The sequence below is a fragment of the Pseudopipra pipra genome, chromosome 7, assembly GCF_036250125.1.
Source record: "Pseudopipra pipra isolate bDixPip1 chromosome 7, bDixPip1.hap1, whole genome shotgun sequence".
Taxonomy (NCBI): domain Eukaryota; kingdom Metazoa; phylum Chordata; class Aves; order Passeriformes; family Pipridae; genus Pseudopipra; species Pseudopipra pipra.
This window is the reverse complement of record NC_087555.1, coordinates 34264095-34281851: the sequence shown is the minus strand read 5'-3', so window position 1 is coordinate 34281851 and position 17757 is coordinate 34264095. Positions and strand designations below refer to the sequence as shown.

The 17757-nt window shown below is 37.2% G+C and overlaps 1 long non-coding RNA gene across 1 annotated transcript; it reads left to right on the top strand.

The window, feature by feature from the left end:
* Nucleotides 1–1603: 1603 nt before the first annotated feature.
* Nucleotides 1604–3749, top strand: LOC135417629 (uncharacterized). The gene is made up of 3 exons (XR_010432153.1): nt 1604–2031; nt 2701–2808; nt 2936–3749. It is a non-coding gene; the product is annotated as an uncharacterized LOC135417629 (long non-coding RNA).
* Nucleotides 3750–17757: the final 14008 nt, after the last annotated feature.

Here is a 17757-nt window from a genome sequence, read left to right as displayed (position 1 = left end):
TAATTGATCTGGTCATATGATCTTAATAAAGTTTAAGTAGTTAAAATGTAAGAACACGGCTGTCCTCCAAAAAAGTTAATTTTAAACTGTGCTGAACCACGTACACTAGATAATAAGCAATATTAGAGATATATGTATGTAACAATATACGTGTATAATAGTAATCAAAATAACATAAGTACAATAAGTGTGACTTCCAATTGGAAAATCTCCTAAACAGAATAACTTCTGCATTTTGCTGAAAAGACACAGGCTCACTGAATTTCATCTCTAAGAAATATTGGATATTTGTATAAGACATTCACCATTCATTATGAATAGAAATGAGGATAAATGGCATATTCTAAATACCAGGAAAAAACCCCAAACACCTTTCAGGATTATTGGAAGGATCTCAACACAAATGTTAAATACTAAGCTGAGAACACAGAACAGCCACATGATAATTTCTAACAGAGTTATGCTTGATATTTGAAATTTTCATGAAGCAAACCTTTTCATTTTAAGAGAATAGAGGTGTTTCTTACCCATTTTTTATTTCTTTTGGCATCTATTTAGATTTAACACCTTTTTACATAGCAGTATGTGCTATAAGTATGGTAGTTCTCGTTAGCAAAGATTTTTTACTGTTGATGTTTTCATCTAGTTCATTTCTCCTTGCTGGCAAGCATTTAATGTCTCCAGACATATTATGATTCATAAGATGAATAACTTCCTCTTGCTCTGGGATTCAGGAGACCAGCATGGAAGTGTCCTATTCCTAGAGCAAAAGCTTGGATGAATAATGTAGTATGACGACAGTATCACTCAGTGAGGGAGTTGTTCTGGGGAGTCTCTTCAGCAGCTTAAAGCTGTTGGTCAGGAAAAGGTAGATTAAGGCAGATAGTGGTCTTCTGAGTCAGATTTTTTCTGACATAAGAAATATATGGTGGTGAAACAGTGTTAGAATCATTTTGCAATACTGTATTTGGATACAAACTTCATTTGAGATTTTAGCTTTCAACTGCTTTACCAAATTTATGTAATACAAATGTTAATTAGGGTAGAAAATTATACAGCCAACTCTTATGCACATTGCACTTAGTCAAGGTCAAAATCCCATTTTTATCAAAAGGTTAACGTAGCTTCTTTTTTTTTCAAATAGTCTACTGACACCATTGATTTGGAAAGATGTGATATTTTCAGTAATTATTACATCATGGTGCAGTATATTTGCGTATGGGTTCATTCTGTATCTCTTAATTAAAAAAGAATTTTCCATAGTTTTCCCATACATATGTTAAAAGCCCAATTTTCTTGTAACCAGAATTTGAGTTACTTAATTGCTTTCAACTCTTTCTTGTTTTATACTTTGAATACCTAAAATTAAATACTTGAGGTTTAGAATCTGATCTTTCGGTTCTGTTTTATACCTGGTTTATCTCTACTGAATTCAACAGAATTATTCATAGTGGTAAAGAAGCTGATTCAGTAATGGTTATATCCAAAAATCAGGAATTCACTTTAGAACAACTTCAACATATTGTGTTTAAATTCATAAAACATACATAGTAGCTCCCTAGTGAGTCTTGGTGAAAAAGACCAGATAGGTACCAAAGCAGAGAGATATCTTGCATTTCAGTTATTCAATAATTAAGAATTGGAATGTCCTTTGAATTTTAGTATTTCAAGGTGTTTATATAAGCATATAAAGTAGTTAATTAAAAAGGAAGAAGTTAAATATGATCATTCTGGTTATCTACCTTGAACTGCCCTTAAGTGCCAGCAAAAATCTGAAGTGTGTTATCCCCAAGTCATTGGCAATCATGGCTGCAACTCTAAAAAATGTCTTTTAAGAACACCAGTGTCAGATTTGTCATCTAAAACACTTGTTTGGCCCTGCAAGTTTTAAGATGACGGAAGATGACAGCAGCATCTCCTCAGAATGAAGAGATTCACAGGGAGCCATGATCTCATAGACATAGAATAGCTTGAGGCTTTGCTCTGAGTCATCTCTCTCTAATGGCAATTTTAAGGTCACTCCTGAACATGGTCAGTTTATTTTGGAGATGTGAAACAATACTTGGCAAGAAAGAAACAGAGATCAATTGGCACAATACATGACTATAGCTCAGTTAATCAAAGTGCCTTTGAAATACTTTTAATGTGTATCTTTGGTGTTCTGTTGTTCCAGAAATGTGTTCTAAGTTTTCATCCGGTATTTTAGAAAGGAGTCTGAATTCCATAACATCTGGATAGGGTGTGATTTAGTTTTAGTACTTCGAAAAGTCTTCGTTGACAAAGCTGCATTACTGAGATTCATTTCTTAGTCTTTATTTCAAAAATTTTATGCAGGGAAGAGACCTATCACACATGTTAATTCCTTGGAGTTACAGGCTAACTCAGAGACCAGAACAGAGAGGGAAATTTTGTGTTCGTGTGATAGCTTTGTCAGAACAGCTGCATAGAAAGTGAGGGAAAATAAATGTTGTTGAAATAACTTCCACAGACGTGGCTGAGAAAGCAGAAAGCCTAAAGGAGACCTAAAGCTCATGGCAAGACTTTTTCACCAGGTGTACTCTGTGTGTCCACACATGCAGATAAAGAACATTTTTAGGCAGTGAAGGCAAACTGTTGGTTTAGGAGGAAGTTCAATATCAAGAGAATTTTGAGTTGGTGCCAGAATGAATACTATAATGTTCTTTAATGTTTTAAGTAAAGGTTTGCCACACTGTTTGAAGAAACGTGCACGTATCCATCTGCAAAAAGCCAGCTGTCCAGGAGGCAGTTCTATTGTAAAGAGTCTACTCCTGCCTTTCAGGGAAATATGTAAGTTCTCACTTTCTGATGTGGAACAGAAGGATTCACACCCTCTGAATACTTCCAGCTACTAGTTTTCTAGACATGTGGTCCTATCTAAACTCACTGTATGACATCCTTACCTTCTGCCCCTGAGAGCTCAGAGCTTCCTTCTTCAAGCCAAGGAGGGACTGTTAGCCCTGAGCCCTGAAGTTAACAGAGAACTCACAGTGCTTTTACTCCATCAGTACTGTCTGCTTCAGGTAAACTGACTTTCTAAATGTCTGACATGAAAGATAATTCTAGGCAAAATTTAAATATTCGTTCAAGATTTGATGAAGACAAATAATTTCAAAGGCTTGTTTTCATTAGCGAATCATAGCTATTAATAGCATGATTTCTTTTCCAGTGAAGGGAAAGAATTCCCTTCTACTTTCCAGCTGTTTATCTCAGTTAATATTACCTTGCACTTGCTTTTAGTTCCTTGATTACTCATGTGCAAGGAGGTGGATAGGTCTTATCTCATAACTGTGTGCACCTTGTCTCAAATGCTTTTACCCGAGCTTGGGAATTTGGCTCTTTTCTACCTAAATGAACAACCACAAAAGAAGCTTAAAAAGCTAGTTCATGAGAGTTCCTTATCAGTAACAAATACATTTACTTCCGAGAAATGTTGATGGTCACACCATGTTTCCCTTCCTATTTAAAAAAGTCTATCATTCTTTTTATTTGAAATAAATGAAAAACTGTTTTCCATTCAGTCATTCATTAGTTATTGAATGGTCCATATTACTTGCTCTTCTCCCTGTGCACTGAATAATAGAATACAGATATACAACAGAGCTTTCAGAAAAAGTGTGCAAGAACAGATGGGGTTTGTGCAAAACACATTTGTATAGGTGAAGGAGGAACTTGACCCCGGGGCTTCAGATTACAGAACTCTCATAGAGAACTGGTTCCTGGGAGCAGTCAGAGACAATGCTGAAATAGAAAAATCTGTGCTCCTGATGCTACATTTTATTCATAGAAAAGTTGCAGTTATATAGTATGGCATGCTGGTTAATGAAGCTTTAATTAGCTCTTTTTAGACTCAATAAACCTTGGAGGTGTAGGCCCTGTTCGTACACTATTGCTGACCTTCATGTCTTACCTGAAAGTGAGCAAATAACAAATGGTATTAGTGCTACCCATGAAGACAAGGCTGAAGTTGAGCAGCAATTATGGCTGAAAACCTGCAACATTTGAAGCCTTTTCAATTCTTATGCTATAAGGAGTCTTTCATGCAAGTAATAAATTGGATGGCACTTAGATGAGGAGTACAAGTTGAAAGAGAGAAAAGTGAAGACCAGACAGTGCAAATCTGTGTGCACGACTCAGACATTTGCCACAGTTCTGGGATTTCTGTAAGTGGCAGATAAAGAACAATTTGACTGTAGAGCTCAAGCTGTTACTATTCAGCATTCCCAAGATGAAATTTGATGTCACTGAGCAGATTCATGGCACCCACAGCATGGCAGGAAATGCAAATAAGAAGGAAAAAAATGCAACACCTACAGAAAATTATGATGAAAAAAATGAAGGTAAAATTGGATGTTACTTTTTTCATTTTTCTTTTTTTTCTCTTGTCTGTATTTTCCCATTGTGAAGCAAGGACATAAAATGATTGACATTGTTACCAGGAATAACTCCTGAAATGTTGAAATAAGTAACAAGTGTCTGATGAGAACTGTGACCTGAGACAGAGAAAGGCTGTAGAGTGAAAAGGATCAAAACATTAATAGCCATTAATGCAGAACAAATACAAGAGTTCAAGGTAAAGGAAGGGGGAAGCAGAATAGGCAGACACTAACTGAGAGAGCAGACGTTGCTGCTTAAGGTAGAGAAAACACACAGGAGGCAGGAAGCAAAATGCTCAGCCTAAAATATTACTGAGTGTTGTGTAGGCAAAGAAAAATATCCTAGTGTTTGTTCCCTAAAGGAAATGGAAGCTGAAGCATGTGCAGGCACACAGAGAGGCTACCAAGAAGCACAGGTTGTATGACCAGATTGTCTCCAATGTTCTCCATATGCACACTCCTTATCCAGACAAAGCTGACTGCTATGCTTTCCACTTTGCCATGGGACCAGGGTTCTGGCTGACCAGCAGAGCTATAATTTTATTCCAGCAATACCAATAAGCAACTGGAACGTGACCATGAGAAGAGAACTTCAGCATTGCAAGACCAGAACACTGGCTATCAAAAAGATTAATCATAAGGGGATATATTGTTGCCTGAATATTTTAACAACTGGCATGGAAATACTCTACCTTCCAAGAAAACTCCCTCCCAGAAGAGCCAAGTAAATCTCAGATGAGCTATCAACTTGACCCACCACCGAAACGTTTAATTTTTTCCAAAATCAAATTAAATGAGTTAATTCTTTTTTCTACTTCTCTCTTTAATTTTAAAGTGACTTCTAAAATGTTTCCTAATGAAAAGCCAATATGAAATTATTATATAACCTAAATGCAGAATGTTTCTGCTGTTCCAAAATGCGTTGACTTCTCTTATTACTTGCCATTTTTGACACTTACCTAGACAAAATTTCACTTAAAATCACAAATAACTTTGATTCTCTTCAGTATTTCGAAGAGAAATAAGGAAGAACTTGGCCAAGGGAATCAAGAAACGTGCCACAATAAGGAAAAAATGTGCCTTGATAGTGAGTACAAGGCAGAATTCACTGCTCTGGAGTAAGGAACTGGTTCCACTTTCCACATGAGAGACAGGACAAAGCCTGAGTTGACAGAGCTGCCTGGGAGTACCAGAGGGTTTGCAAGTCCTCTGTTTTGGATTGTTTGGGAAAACAAAGCTCTCTGTGAATTACTGTGTTATGTTCACACCTCACATTTTTACAAACCCCAGTCTCTGTTCCAACAAAATCTCACAAGTGACACAATTATAAAAGTAGACTAACATTAAAACTGACAGGATATAAAATGTTCTCAGTTCAGTAGCTTGGATATAAGCTAAAAGCAAAGACAGCACATTTCTGCACTTGAAAAACTTCCCCCAGAATCTTCTTTCAGGGACAGCTTGAAAAGACAAATTGTACTGGAGTTTTCCAATCTGTCACAGTAGAGAAAATCTTCTGAGCTGTAGAGAGATGGCTTAAAATGAATAATATATCATTTTATTTGTGAATTTATAAACAAATTTATAAATTTTCTAGTTCGGTTGGGTTTTTTCTCACTTCAAATATCAGAAATACACCTTCCAACTCTAATCCAAATACATACTACCAAATCAACTCCAAACCAAGTGTTGGAGTACCTCATTAGTTGAAATTCGTGTGTATTTGTAATGTTAATTCTCTCTTCAAAATGAAAATGTCAATGTAGAGCAAAGTGAGCAAGTATTTTAGTGGGAACTCTGGGCTAAAGAGGATCTCCCATACTGCATGAAGTTGGAATTCAGGATCAGTGTATCTCACTGAAAAATAACAGTACAAGTGAGAGGTTATTGTCTCTCGTGAAAGAAGAGAGATTATGTATAAGACCCTAAACAGCAAGTTAGTTTTAAGGCTAATGAAAAACTCTACCAATCTCTGACTTAAAATATGTGGATTTAACCAGTTTATGAGAAATTTGCCTCAGTGCACAGGAGTTGGTAAAATCTCATCATGCTCTGACATGACACATGTAAAACTGAAAAAAGAACAGTGTTTTCTGATCAAATTATTCATAGAAACATAACTTCCTCAGTGGCTGCTTATTCAGTGCTCATCTATGATCATCTGTAGGGTTACACTTTCATATGAACTCTGTTCTAGCATGCTGTCATGGGTGATAGCCTTTATAGTCTGGTGAAGTTCTTAAAAATGAGCATTTTATAACTCATTTTCTACTTGTTCTGATTTCTCTTTTTGTGAACTATGTTAACTGCAGGTTTATTTTCTTTTCCTCGAGGAAGGTTCATATATATTTTTTCAGTTAAGCATTTTGATTAAATGAATCACTAAGATTTTCTGTGAAATGAGTAAGTAATGATTTTCATGTTTTAAAAATGGGGAAGCTGAGGAACAGAGAAGGAAAGTGACTTTCTGTTCTGTAAGTGGCAAGGCTGGGAATAGAAACTGGAGATCTTTACTGCCAGTTCCACTCTAGTTGATGGAGACCACTGTTCCACGGATGACATTCCCACAGCTCCCCTTAGAGCTGCAGAAAAAAAATTCTATACAGTCTCAATAGTTTAATAGCACTGGCTGAAGTAGGGTCCCACCATATCCTTCCCTACTCCTCCTCCTTTTTCCTAATTTCCTTTTTAAAGTGATTTTCCTTGTGGGGTTTTGCAGATCATATGATAAGTGATACACTAAGTCATCTGTCGCAGTTTCATGCAATTTTATTACAAAATAGTAGAAGGTGATGCTCTGGAAGTGCTTTGGAGAAAATAAACTAAAAAAAAAAGGCAACAGATCTTACTGATTCTTTTGAATTTTCAAAAATTAGAAGGAAGTTCAAGAAATGGACACATATAAAATTCAGCAAATTATCAAAAATATTCAAAGAAATGGTTATAAAAGTGAGAGTGTAGAAAGCCTATAAAGCCCTAAGGGAAAGGAAATGTGTAGTGGAGTTGTTGTGATGGTATGTAACTCAACACCTTTCATTTGGTATAATAATTTGAGGGTGTAATAAGTTAGGATTTTGAACTCCTATTGCCAGATCAGAAAAAAATCTTGTGTTCCCTCTGCAAACCATCATCTCAACATAAATTGCATTTGCTAATTAAGATGTTGTCTGTCTTCATGTCATGGTAAAAACCTTCATAAACATCATAATTGGTCTGGATATTCCACAGAAGTGCAGTTTGCATCCCTGGCTGATGTGGATCAGATTTATATGGCAAAGGGATTTGATCCTGTGCAGATCTGGTGTTAGTGAGTCATGACCTGAGTCAGAATGAACAGTAAGGACCAATCTGGAAAGAATCTCTGTGTTATCACTTCTTTTACCATAGTAAAAGTCTCAACTAGACATGGTTCTGCCTCCGTTCTCTTTCTGGCTCATTTCTTTGACCTGTCCATGAACAGTTTTTTGAGCTGTCTGTTCCCAACTGCTGTTCTTGCTCCTCTGTTCTCAGCCTCATTCTCAATGGACATACTATGTTTTTTTCTTCTGCCTCCAGTATAAGATCACCCCCGCCCAAAAACCTGTGTGCCAAAAGGATCCTTACTCAAGGTGACAGGAAGATTCAAATTCCTTATACTGGTGATAGGCAAATAAGAAGTCATAAAATTGCTAGGGTGATTCTCTGATTGTGTTAAAAGATTTAGTTAAAAGACCCACTTCCTGAGCTCTTACCCCATCTGCTCTTGGGCAGATCCAGGTGTTTCTTTTAAAAATATTCTCTTACAAACTTTACATCAGACAGCAACAGAGCTTGCTGACTCCTTACCAGGAGGTTAGGTTGGGGAACCCCATGTAGCAGCTTCTGTTGGTGGGAAGTGAGCTGGGTTGTGCAGAAAAGCTACATGAAATGAGCTAAGACATTAAATAACAACTTTCAGCCAAGAGTAAAAATTTTATGCCTGAATTATGAGCCTCCTGTAATAGAAAGTGTAAGGGAAATTCAAACAGGCTATTAATTGTAGCAGTGGCAATATATTAAGATGAATAAGATTTTCTAAAGGTATATACTAAGCAATTTCAGTTCCTTTTACTTGCTTCATTAGGATGAAATTCTTTGCAGATGCATTTTCAATAAACGTGTGTTATGATTTAAGAGCTCCTGCATTGGAGTCAGTCACCTCTGCCAAGGCTCAGAAAACACCACATTCCTAATGCCATCAGGGTTTATTCTGTGGTTACATGCTCCTCTCTGCCTTTGGCTTTCTATAATCTTCATTTGACCTGTGGTAAATTCATGCTGACGGTTCTCACCCTCAAGGAAATGAAGTAAGATTAAGTCTTCTAAGAGTATAAAGTTTTGAAAATTAATCCCATAGTCCCAAAGCCTCTTGGCTGTTTTAGAAAATGGTACAAGTCCACTGGTCATGATATTTTGTTCAGTTGACAAAACTGTTCTGTGAAAAGGCTGAAACTCCTTTGAGAAGGACTGTTTCAGTTGTTCTTGGTCAATGAAGGTTTCCCTGAAATTCTGCCTGAAATTTCAAACACTGAGAGAGACAATCTATCCAGTGTTATCCATGGCATGGTGGCTCTGTCACACAGCAAGACAACTGGCTTAATTCCCTTCTCTGCCTGATTCAGGTCAAGGATTTTAGTCGCAGTTGAGATCTTTTGTCAAAGCACTCACTTCACCTAGTTCAATTTTTTTTTTTAAATATTCATGAACTTGAACATTTCTTAGGAAAGACACTGAAAAAAGGAAATGGGAAATGACTTTTAACCTGATCTTATTATGCAGGAGTGGATTGAGTGAAGTTCACAGTACACATGCATAAATATGTCAGCCATAAATCAAGGAGAAAACCAGAGAAGGCTTAACTTAAAAGTGATAACCCTAAACACATTTACAAAGGACACAGAGCAGAGTTCTAGACTGAAGTAAGAACTGTGTCTATAAAAGTGATTCTTGTCACTGGAAGAAGAGAACAATTTTGTTTCCATAAAGGATCATCTATATTAAGTTCTTTCTAGTTGTGCATGAGATAATAAGGTTTTTTTTATTCCATTACTGGTTCTCCTGTGTTCTTCCTGTGCTAAGCTTCTGCTATGTATGTATGTATGTATATGTGCTACTGTGAACATAAATTTGTGTTACATCACTGTAGAAGTGCTTGCCATTGTATATCTGCCTGCTTAGATATATTTGGGGAACAGACAATTCTGCCAGAAACAACTGAGTAAAAAAATATGCATCAGCATAAATGTTTCCCTTTTTTTTCCTGAATATTCATATTCTCGTGGGAAGTATTTCCACAGACTTCCTTTAAAGGAATGAAGTGTTTGCAAAGCTTAAAGAGACAAAAAAAAAACATTTCCTCTGACTAAGCATCCCTAAAATGTTAAACATAATTTTCAGAATACACAAAAATATCTGTTACTTCATTTGACTTGCTCCATAAATAATTGGTTTTCTGTCAACTTCTTCTTTCCTTCTCTGAAAAAGATATTTCCATCTGAGGCCAATTGCAAAAAAAATTAAGGAATCTATCAATGGAATAAAAGAAATATCAACTTTATCACAGATGAGATTGGACTATCATTGAAATTGGACTAGCACAAAATAAAGAAAATTATTTCTTTCTCACATTTCTTGGTGTTTGATGTCTATTGTCATTATGGTAAGTCCAGAACAATGCTTATTTCTGTCTGTCCAGGAGCATAAGCAAGACAGTAACTTCTCACTGTTTCCGACTGCAAGGTACCTATCACACCACATTTAGCACTTTGAGCTACAGGTGAATTTTCTCAAGAGATCCGAAGACTGAAAATAAAAACTGTGTTTTATAGCTACCAGAGTCAGTGAAGCTATTCCAGTACATACTAGCTGAGTATCTGGCCTGTAAGAGGCAGTGGTGGCCATTGGTACAAGAGCATTGTCAGGAGGCTTTTATGCTGCCACCAGTATAAAACACCTCTGCTTTGTTTCTTGCTCATTTTCTCTGCTCTGAAATCATGCAGCTTCTTTCCTTAACTGCTATTCATTACAGTTCTCTCTGGAAAAATACCAGTAATTTAAAGGTTAATAGAATGCTGATGTCACTGTAATTAGAGCAGAGGAAAAACATTTCTGTAATTACTGTTAATGCTTTCTTGCTGTTCAACCAATAAGATATGGCCTCCAGACTGAGATGGAAGGTGGGTGTAGAGATCTGTGTGAGTGAGAACTTCTGACAGGGTGATCAGACCAGTGCAGAAATGATGCCTGAGTCACTGGGAGCAGGTTGGAAATTAGTCGTTAAGCAATCCACCTAGGAAAAATAGAAGTCAGAATGTCAAGGATGAGAATGTCATAAAAGTGCAGTATATGGAACTGGCTAGCTAAAGAAATTCAGGACATCCAGTTAATCAAAATTCATATTTTGATTTTCACTACACTGCATTACAAACAAACCCATTAGCATAGGAGTTTTACGTTTTCAAAAACAACCAGTGATGCTGCAGAGCTGCCCATCCATACCTGTGCCCCTGCTGCCTCTGGTAGTGACCCCAGGGACAGAGCTGGCAGTTGGTTGCACCTGGATCATTATTCCTAAAGCTGTTGTTCTATGCTGTGCCTGGTCACTTCCCATGGAGTGAGTTAGAGCCCTGAAGTGCACAGTGAGGTCTCTGTTCTGCCTCCTCAGGTGGGAAGTGGCCTTTCAGAGCTCAGTGGAATAGCTGTGAGCAGAGTAGCTGAGTTTGGGAGGTTTTCTGTGCTGCCAATGGGAGACCTCTCCAAATTAAATGTATAGTATCTATAATGTCAAAAGACCATAAAAAGAATAATTTTTGCACTGTAGTTGTTTCAAGAAATGCCAAGTAAATTCTTCCCTTGTTTTCCAGATGGCTGGTTCATACACACACACCTGAAGTCACCCACTTCTGGGTGACCAGTCCCCTTGATTTCCTTCAGCATTGTATTGTTTTTTCTTCACACACAAACAAACCTTTATCTTTTATATAGGTAGGTGTATGTATATATTTAACGGACAGAAGTTCAAAATTGGTGGTTTTTTAACTAGAAAAATGTTTGTTTGCTTGCACCTAAGACCTTGAGAAAAACCTACATACAAATGAGTCATATATGAGTTTTGCTGATTTTAATGGAGTTGCGTTTGCCCAAATGCTAATGAAATCCTACTCTCTGATGAATACTCTGGTGAAGACACACTAATTTCCCTCTCCAAAGAATGTAACCCTGCTGGCATGGCACTGTGCTCAGGCTGATTATCTCTGTCCCCAAGAGCTGGCCCATTCAGTAGTAGCTCAGGCACCCTGTGAACTGTAGTATCCTACATTACAGACATACCCTGAGAAACTCATCAGTAAAGGGCAGAAAAGAAGAATGAATTTTGCTATTGGTGTTTTACCATCATATATTTCCCAGGCTCCCTTTGGTAAGTCGTTTGTCACCTCACAGTTTCCATGTGTCACAGTGGATGCGGATTTTTAAAAAAGAGTTTGCGAAAAAATAGCTACATGTTTCAGCTCAGAGCTGGCATCCCATAGAGGAGCTTCGACTGAGAGAAGGAACACGTGCAGAGGGAAGGCCAGAAACAGCAGACACAAGTTGAAGGATGTGATAATAGACAGGAGCAGGTAACAGTAAGAGTTTCATTGCAAGGGGAACAAGCATGCTAGATTAGGGAGAAGATAAATAGCACTTTGAAACTTCAAATCTTCCTCTTTCCGGTTAATATATGAAAGTGAATTATATCTGAATTCTTATGGGCATATAAAGCTGAAAAATAGCCAAGATTCTTTCTGACTTCTTTTAATGTTCCAGTAGCTCAATTTTCACTTTGAAACACAAGTGGTAACAAAATTCTCAGAACGTGATCTGTACATTTCAGAAAGGCATGTCCTCGGAGATGATTTTTTCAACAGCAAGAATTCCTTTCTTGTATCATCACTGCAGTGATCAGGACTCTTGTACAGACTCAGAATGTTGTACCAAACCGCTCCTAAGTGACTTTAATGATTTGGAATTGCAAATAAGTTATAGTTTAACTGTAGTAAGTCAAATGTAACACTGAAACTACATCCTTGAGTACACATATTTCTGTATTACTTTAGAGACAACTTAACTATGTGAATTTTTACCTGGTACTGTATATGTAGTCTGCATTAAATGGTTTAAATTCTGAGACACCTGAAATCTTCGTGGTCTCTGGCTTAGAATAGTCCTTTTTCATACAGGCCAAACTGATTAACAAAAATTGTAACATCTGAAGACTTACTGTAAATTCATTATCTATAATGATTTTTAGTCTGTTTTAACTGAACATGACATCGAGTATGGACAAAATACGTTAGACATTTCAAACAAAACCAGAAACTGAAGGAATTGTGTCTCTTCTATAGAACCAAAAGTTCTTGACAATTCAGGTAAAAATGCAATAATAAAAGAATGAAGGATATTTTTTACATCTTGGATCTTCAGAAAACAGGAATCCTCCCTTTCAGTTAATTGTAATTGCTGTAATTCAATGCAAATATTAAATTAATCACTTTAGTACAGGTGAAAGGTCGTTGTTCAAATGGTGGTTTATCCTCTCCCTTTTAGGTTCAGTCTCCAGCTCCAGCTTTTTCTATCTGTCACTTCTGTTTAGACTACATCAGGCTAAACTGAAACTAATCATAGACATGCAATGTGGCAAATCTGTTTGACCAGAAATTTCACTCCCTCTTCTCATAGGATTACATCCTAACACTGTGTTCACTCAGCCAGACTTTTCCTCTGGTCAACAGGGTGACTAATGGTCCTGACCTTAGTGTTTGTCTCAAGGGCAAAGCATAACCTGGCAGCCAGGAACTGGAGCTATCATGTTGGACCATCAGCAGTGTTTGCATTGGTGTAAAACTTAGGGAAGCTGTGGCCACACAGAGATACTCCTGGCTGGGAGCATTTTCAGAGGACCTATGATTTGCTCAGACTCATGGAAAGGAGTTGGCTTCTTCAGGCTGCAGGGGAGCAACCCTTGGACATGGAGAATGCTTATTTAGATTGTGGATTGACCTCCAAAGAAAGGTTATGATCTCTGTGAAAGCCATCTCTCTACAAGTAAGAATGGTAGCAAGCTGCCTGACTAACAGTAGTAGTTATCTAGAGAATAAATTCCCAGCCTCAGAAGTATCCATGCATATTTCTGAGGGACAGTTTGCCAGTGAGTTAGAAGCCATATTATTGGTGTCAAAGAGCTCTTATGCCTTTTTAAATCTTTTTTGATATCTCTTTCTTCTCATCTTCTTACTTCTATTCCCCTCTGCTCCTTGTTCCTATTACTCCCCTGACCTGAGTGACCTGAGCTTGGTGAAGACATGGTGATAATATGCAGCAAACAGTTCTTTGTCAGGTCCTCAAAACCCACATGCACATATTTTATCCTCTTTACCAGATATTTAATTTTAATTTGGTACAGTACAGAAGACAGTGGTATACAGAAACCATACTGACTGACATAAGCTTCTCAAAGGAAAATCTGGTGTGGATTTCGTACGCGTGTTGATGAAAAACAGCATTTAATTTTCTCAAATAGCTAATGGCATGGAACTCTCAGAGACAAAAAAACCAATGAGATAGTTTTGTAAAAAAAAAAAGTGTGAGTTAGTTCACCAAATACCTCTGAAACCAGTAAATGTTCACTATGGCTTGGTCTGGTTTTGGCTGGGATAGAGTTAATTTTTTTCATCACTCCTCCTGTGAAACTGTGAATAACATTTTTACTTCATTTTTAAATGCCAATACTGCAAGATTACTTCAGCAACTTCATGTGCAGGTTTTATCTAGGGGCAATTTGCCCACAGCAGCTTTGGCAGTTGCAAGGTGAGTAAGAATAGTAATAAGGTAATAGCTTTACTATTGCAATTAAAAGTCAAAATTATTTCTTTTAAGTCTGTAAATACTTTCAGTAGATACTGGGCATAAACTCACAGGCAGCTATATAATCACCTCAAGAATCTAGACTGATTTTCAAAGGTCAAAGCAGTTTCATAAAGAAGGTAAATGAGATGTAATACCTACCTGGTTTCTGTAATACCTACTTTCATAAGACTGCTATCAACAGCTCTGCTATTGTAACACAGTCAAAAAGATTCTTTTATTATAATATGAAGTTTATCTTCATAAATATTTTTACTTGCACACTTGTTAAACACAATAGTCAATCCAGCTGCAATGATTTTCTCCTTTACCTTTTCCCATATGTCTAAGAGCCCAAGGAAAGATGTGTTTTCATTTGTTTCTGTCTTAGCACAATAGTTACACAATATTTTTCATGATAGAAACTACCAAGGCTCTTAGTAATATATTAAAAAAACACAAAAAACCCCCCAACAAACCAGGAATGTAGCAAAAAGGAGAGAAAAATTTAGCAAAAACAAGGGATAAAGACCTGTTAATAATGTTTCTGCCATTAAGTAGTGCCTTCTGTGCCTTTAAACTCACACTATTTCCATTGCCAAACGGCTGCTCTTTTTTCATGGGCTGGCTTTTACCTCTCTAGATAAAAAATATTGCTGTGGCAGTATTAATAGTGCAGGCAAATGGTTTAATCACAGGAAGGGACAAGAAGTTTTCTTGTAATTGGATAAGAATATCTTCCCCTGGTTGAAAGTTTAGCTTGTGGCCATTTATAACCTTTCTATTTCCAGCTGAAACCTGAATCCTTGCTCTTTACATGGAGAATGCTGCTTTCTGATAATATTCCCCCATAACCAAGGGGTTGGGTGTTGAGTGTGTATTTATGGGTCAATATTGAACCCCTAAATTTCTTGGGGATACATTTGCTTCTATCAAATTCTTTACTGAAAATACTGAGTACGTAGTTCTGTAGATCCCCTGTCATGACTTAGCTGAGTAACAGTGATCCATAGACCACACTTCAGGAACCAGTACCCAAAACCATAAAATTATATGAAATGCAAGCAATAGTAAGAATTTCTATTACAGCTGTGTTATGTTATGCAGCACTGCAGGATCATGCTGTTTCTTGAACCCAGTTTAAGAGAATTTTCTTACCTATAAAACAGTAGTAGAAATGGTAAGTACAACCACTGTACTTGGAAGAAGAGTTTTTCTCCACAGTGTGACTGTTACACTGAGAAAAAGAAGTAAAGAGCCATTTCATATTTTTCTGGGCACCAGTGGATGTTTATTTCCACACTTTTCACTGCAGGGAAATTATTCTTTCCTACTGTACACGAGCTTGTATTTGATTATTACAAAATATTTTTTGAATTTGATTATTATGAAATACTTTTTGAGTTTATGTTCCTAGTACACTTAATTATCTTATAATCAAGGTTCAGTCTATCTCATGAAATTGCAGCCTTTTTCTCTCTTCAGTTTACTGCAGCTAAGAAGGGGCAATTAAGTTTTGAAAATAAATGTGTGTTTCACATGAAACTGCAGCAGCCTGAAAAGCTCTCTGTTCACAATCTCTTAACTAATAAGTTTTTATTTAGGGAGGCTGTATTAGGTGAATGACTTGAACTTATATCATACTGAAATGTCCTTGTTGGTAGAGATAGCTGTTTGTAAATATTCTTCAGTTTCAAGATGGGGACAAAATTATGAATATGGGATCAAATCCTGTTAAATGGCTTCATGTTGTATTTAAGGCTTGAGCACTTGTAGCTAGCTACAGATTTCGATGGTTGCAGTGCATTATCTGTATTTTGCCTGTAGCACAGAATGAAGAGACCTTATTGCAGGGCCTAAGTAGCTACACATGACACTGGCTGATCCTTTATTCTAGTAGCAATTCTGTCTTTACTTTTCCTGTGAAAAACTGTACTCTTTCACACAAAATGAGTTTTAACTTGAATGGAAACAGTTTGTTTCTCATGTACAGATTTGCTTTAACTGTCACTTTCATTCTCTTCTTGTGTGTGTGGTTGGTGTGGTTGGCTGTGTTTTTTTTCAATGGCACTTGGCTACCTCTCTCACTAGGCATTTCACCTTTTTTTTTTTTTTTGAAAATAGTTGTATGAGAAGGCCTTCTGGGAGCTACCAGAGCTTGCTTTCAAAACTCAGTGAGTTCCCAGTTGAAAGAGCCCTCTGCAAGATTAATTCAAGTCAATAGAGGATTTAGAAGTGAAAGGGGAGAAAAATCAGGTCAGCAAGAAATATGAATAGACTGATTAAATCAGTGGGAAATGCTGTGGTAAAAGACAGAGGAGTCCAACTCCATTTACTACAGACTGGGAGTCTGAGATATTTAATAGCAAGGAAGGAGAGTATTGCTTGAGAATTGGATTGAATTGGCAGAGTACATCCAATCATTCTCCTTCTAATAGAAGGATTGAATACATCCTTCTATTAGAAGAATTGGTACAAGTGTTTGGTGTCTCTGCTTTTTAATAGGAGTGCTGTGAACGCAGCTCCTGAGGAAAAGACCATTTGTGTTTCTTTGCACCAAAAGAATGAAGTATCTAAGAATGCATTTGATGCTGTATGGTTCTGTGGTTTCTGTTCTAAAATAGTGGTGGCAAAATCTGAGTGGACCTAATTCACTGTGTCCTATTCAGGAAGGTCAAGCTGAAGTCCTGATCTGATGGTCAGTTCCAGAGTCCTTACTAGTGCTTACACATAGGTATCAATACCTTCCAGAGGATAGTTTGTTGTGTTTTAAGTCCTAGCTTTTACAGTAGTAAAAGCATGCATTGAAAATGCATTCCCAGATGCACTGAAAATGGATACAGGCAGGCAGGAGTGCAATTTTGATACTCTAGGAAGAGTTAAAGTTGAATTAAAATTCCTAGCTTCTCTTAAAACCTATTTATGAGAGAAGTATCTAGTCTTGCTCGAACGTGCTGTCATGTGGGTTTTGGATCATGAGAAGCAGATGCTCCCTGGGGTTTTGTCATCTCCAAATGAGATAAATATTTTAGGCCTGTGATTGACTTGTTACAGACATGCAAAAAATTACAAATGCATCAGAACCCCAAACTTCATTGGGGAATCCGGTCACCACTTCTGTATAAATATTCAACAGTAGGAGATGAGACAGACTTTCTCACTATGGCATTATGTATGCACCCAGCATGAAGGCATTTTAATTCCCTTCTTAGATGGTACAGTACTGTCACCCCATAGAAACTAGAAATTAAAAAGTCTGTGCCAGCCTGCACATTCCCCATGCTACATGGAGGAAAAGCCTTCTGAAGTAACTGAGGGAACCTGGATTAAAGTTTCATGACAAAGGTACACATACCCTGAAGATCTGACTTTTATCACTGCCATCTGACACTTCAGAGTGCTGTTCAGCAGAGTGTGAATGCATGGCATGCTGTTTACTTCTCCTTATGCTAACTCCCTGGCA